Source organism: Macrotis lagotis, chromosome 4 (genome assembly GCF_037893015.1).
Source record: "Macrotis lagotis isolate mMagLag1 chromosome 4, bilby.v1.9.chrom.fasta, whole genome shotgun sequence".
NCBI lineage: Eukaryota > Metazoa > Chordata > Mammalia > Peramelemorphia > Peramelidae > Macrotis > Macrotis lagotis.
In genome coordinates this window covers 83,356,396-83,361,201 of record NC_133661.1, presented here as the reverse complement: position 1 = coordinate 83,361,201, position 4,806 = coordinate 83,356,396, and the positions used below count along the sequence as shown (strand labels likewise).

At 39.3% G+C, this 4,806-nt stretch overlaps 1 pseudogene; it reads left to right on the top strand.

The window, feature by feature from the left end:
- The first annotated feature begins 1,205 nt into the window (after positions 1 to 1,205).
- Positions 1,206 to 2,226, top strand: LOC141519930 (chromobox protein homolog 3 pseudogene; annotated as a pseudogene).
- The last annotated feature ends 2,580 nt before the right edge of the window (positions 2,227 to 4,806 follow it).

Here is a 4,806-nt window from a genome sequence, read left to right as displayed (position 1 = left end):
TTGTCTAGCTGTGTGACCTTGGCAAGTCACTTAACCCCATTGCCTTGCATAAAAACAAAAAGAGAAGATTCAACTGGAGAAAGAAATAGAAGATAATTGAAGAAAATAAAATTCTAAAAATTAGAATTGAAGTTAGAAACTAATGAATCTACAAGACTACAAGATTCCATCAAACAAAATAAAAAGGCTGAAAAAATTGAAGAAAATGTAAAGTAATTTCTAGGGAAAACAGATCTAGAAGAAACAATCTATGAATCACTGGACTACTAGAAAACCTGGACCAACAAAAGAACCTGGAAAATATCATGCTGGAAATTATAAGGGAAAACTGCCCCAATCTACTATAACAAGATAACAATATAACAATTGAAAGAATCCACAGAAGCCCTCCAGAAAGAGACCCCAGGATAAAAACTCCAAGGGCTGTAATAACCAAATTCCAGAACCCTCAAATAAAAGAGAGACTATTGCAAGCAGCAAAAAGAAAACAATTCAAATACAATGAGAACACAATCAGACTAACACAAGACCTATCAACCTCATCATTGAAGGATTGGAAGAACTGGAATAACATATTTCAGAGAACTAAGGACCTGAGATTACAACCCAGAATGTACTACCCTTCAAAATTCAGCATATATTATCAGGGGAAAAGAAATGAAATACATGACTTCCAGAACTTCCTGACAAAAAGACCAGAACTGAACAGAAAATTAAATTGCCAAATACATGACTGAAAAGTTACATTAAAAAAGGTAAATGAAAAAGGGGACTGAAGAAACAAAAGTGTTGTAAACAAATGTTGGTTACTAAAAGGGAATATATAACAATTCTAATTCTTTAGAACTTTACTTATCTAAGGTAACTTAGAGGATAGAATATAATTGAAGAGAATGAACCCAAAGGATATGGGTATAATTGGGTGTGGTCTCTCAATTGAAGAAGTCCAAGATCACATTACCGTGTTTGTGATAAAAAGCCCTGAAAAAAAAATAGCAGGAGTGTTAACTTCAACTTAAGTGTCTCATTAAACTTTGACTCACTTTAATCAAAAGTTGCTAAGCACCTTGTCTAATGAGGACATTATAAACTGCAAGGACCTAAGACAATGTCTCTGTTGCTTAACAATCATTTCCAAGGTTCTCATCAAGACCTCCAGGTTGTCCCGGTTCTTAGAATTCTTCAAGATCATTACAGTTCATTAGGTCAGTGTCCGGTGCTTCACTTAACAAAGGGTGCAGTGGAGGGCGTGGGAAGGGGAGAGACAATAATCCTTGGTTCTCTTAACAAGGTGTTAAGTACCCTGGGTGGGGAGTAGGGGTAAAGTGTGAAAGAAAATAGACCTGAGGGGAGGAGCACAAATAGTTCTAGAAATGATATGAATGGGCCCCTCTCGGGCTCCATCTTCCGCCGTGGCAGCGGCAGCTGCGGCCCCGCTGGTCCCGGCCCGGCCCCGGGGCCCGTGTCGCCCCCTCCCTCGCTCGGTGGCGGTGGCAGGCGCGGTGGCGCTCTCGGGCAGGCGGCGGCGGCGGCGGCAGCGGCCCAGACGCAGAGCGGCGGCCAAAGCTCCTGGGTCCGCAGGGAAGATGGCCTCCAACAAGACGACGCTGCAAAAGATGGGAAAGAAACAGAATGGCAAGAGCAAGAAAGTGGAGGAAGCAGAGCCTGAGGAGTTTGTAGTGGAGAAGGTCTTGGACCGACGCGTGGTGAATGGGAAAGTGGAATATTTCTTAAAGTGGAAGGGATTTACAGATGCCGATAATACGTGGGAACCCGAAGAAAACTTAGATTGTCCAGAGTTAATTGAAGCCTTTCTGAATTCTCAGAAGGCCGGTAAAGAAAAAGATGGCACCAAGAGAAAGTCTTTATCCGATAGTGAGTCAGATGATAGCAAGTCCAAGAAGAAGCGTGAGTCTGCTGACAAACCAAGGGGTTTTGCTCCGGGCCTTGATCCAGAACGAATCATTGGTGCCACAGACAGCAGTGGAGAACTGATGTTTCTCATGAAGTGGAAAGATTCCGATGAGGCCGCCTTGGTGCTGGCCAAAGAAGCAAACCTGAAATGTCCCCAGATAGTCATTGCCTTTTATGAGGAACGGCTGACCTGGCACTCCTGTCCTGAAGATGAAGCACAATAATCAATCATTTGTGTGGCTATTTTAAGTATGTATGTATGTGTGCGCATACATACATACATACATATATACATATCTATTATAAAATCCAGATCTCGATTCCATTCTTTGATTTGTTAGCAGTGTGAGCACCATCTCCAGCTAATGAGAACTGAGTTGGGTAGGTTTTAAAGTAGATTTTTGTTTTTCGTTTGGTTTGTTTTTTGTTTGGGCTGGTTTTTATTTTGCATCAACAGCACTGGTAACTGAACAAGTAAATACAAGCTTTCTGCATTTACTTTAACATTTATCACAGAAGTGAGCATTTGATACTATGGAATTATTAACTTCCTCCACCATAGAGAAAATATATTATTTATAAATATTTATAAATATTATAATTATATAATTATAAATATTGATTAATACCTTCTCTAGTCACTACTCTGAATCCTAAGAAATGTTTAGCCCCCATGTATGCCTAAGGTTAGCTGTCCAAGAAAATGTGTCTGTGTAGATTTCTGGTATTCATTTGAATGAAACCCTTAGCTTTTGATTTAAAAGCTTGCATTTTACACCTAGAGATAAATCTAATAAAAGTTCACATCCAGCAGCCTCTTCCCATGTTTGCTCAGTTCTAGGGAAGGGAGCCCAAGAGCCCATTCCTCCTGACGAACAGAAAACACTAACTGTTTTTGAACAGAACAGAATGATTTCACAGGTAACCTTGCTGGGGGGCTCAGCATCTAGGCCCTTTGAAGGTGGTAGTGAGCATCTTCACTGTGGATGAAAAGGTGACCCCCATACACCAGGAGATGAAAGCTCCACATTGATCCAGAAGGGAGTCTCTCCTTATTGATTAGAACTGGACGGTGAGAATCCCATCTGCCTGGATTGGTGACCAGGCTTGCTTGCAGCCTCTTCACATGTCTAACATCTCAGCTGTGAATATTTGCCCAAACCCCATACCTGGGTAAAACCTGCCGGAACTTGTTTAAACACTACCTAAGGTGTTAAAATAGAACCATTTTGGCCTTGATTTTCAAAGGAAAAACTTGGACTTCCCTGCTTTAGAAAGTAGGGGTGTCCCATCTTATTTTACTAACCAAAGGGTCCTCTCTTAATCATGTAGTAACATCCCTATCTGATGGAACTTATATATTCTGCCCAAAGGGCAGGCATTGGGGGGGGGGTATGTTTTCCTAACTATGGGCATAAATGGGGAAGCAAACGTACCCATGTTATGTAGTCTTCTATACTCTTGATGTGCATGTTTTTCCTTCTTTATCCCAACTTATCCCTTCAACATGTAGGACCAGCCTTTTTGAGTATTTGAGTCACTTGACTCCTCTGGAGTCAGGAAAAACAACAAAAAAGAAAAAAAAGAAAAAACTTTGTAGTCATTGGAATGTTAAACAACTTTACTTTATTGTAAATACTGGTGAACAGTGGTCAATAAATAGTTTTATATTCTTCCTTTAAAAAAAAAAAGAAATGATATGACTTAGGATAATACTTCGGTGTAAGAAGAGGATTGTGGGGGCGGCTAGGTGGCACAGTGGATAGAGCACCGGCCCTGGAGTCAGGAGTACCTGAGTTCAAATCTGGCTTCAGACATAATAATTAGCTAGCTGTATGGCCTTGGGCAAGCCACTTAACCCCATTGCTTTGCAAAAAAAATAAATCTAAAAAAAAAGGGACAGCCTTCCCCTGACTGGTATACCCCTTGGTTAGTAAAAAAAAAAGAAGAGGATCGTGTATACTTGAAAGATATTTGAAAAGGGGGTAAGGTAAAAACAGATTATAATAATAATTTGATGTAATTTGAGTCAATGCTGCTTATCAAGCAATCAAGTAAATAATTTGTGATATCTTGATAATAGGAGCTTATCAAGCAATCAAATAATGGAACTGTGATTGATGGTATCTGAGTAATAATATTAGAGCACCAAGGGAAGTTGAACAAAGATTTAAAATTTTAGAGGAAAAGAAGGGAGAATGTGAATGCTAAGTAAATTCCATTCAACAGATTTATCCCAGTGAGGGAATAAGATACATTCCCACTTGGGCTTAAAAATCTAACTTAATCTACAGGGAAGGGGGGACAGGGAACAGGAAAGATAAGTGAAGAAGGGACTGATATAAGGGAAGGGAAGGTATAAATGAAAATAAACTGAAAGTTAAAATCCTAAAAGAAAAGTCAAAGGGGAAAGGTAGTAAAATTTTGGTGAGGAGGAATAAGAGAAAAGGAAAGAGATAAATATAAATGGAGAAAGATACCATGGAGGGAAATACAGAATTAGCCATCTTAACTGTAAATGTGAATGAATGAGCTGTGACATAAAACAGAAGCAGATAGCAGAATAGAATAAAAACCAGAATCTTTCAATATGCTGTTTACAAGAAAAACATTTGAAGCAGGGAGATATACACACAGGGTAAAGGTAAAAGGTTGGAGCAAAATATATTATGCCTCAGTGGAAGTAAAAAAATCTGGAGTAGTGATCCTAATCTCAGACAAGTAAAAGCAAAAGATCAATCTCATTAAAAGGGATATGAAAGGAAACTAGATCTTCTTAAAAGGCACCATTGGTTATGAAGCTATATCATTGCCAAATATGTATGTACCTAGTGGTATAGCATCCAGATTCCTGGAGGAAAAGTTGAGTGAATTACAAGGAAAAAAATAGAA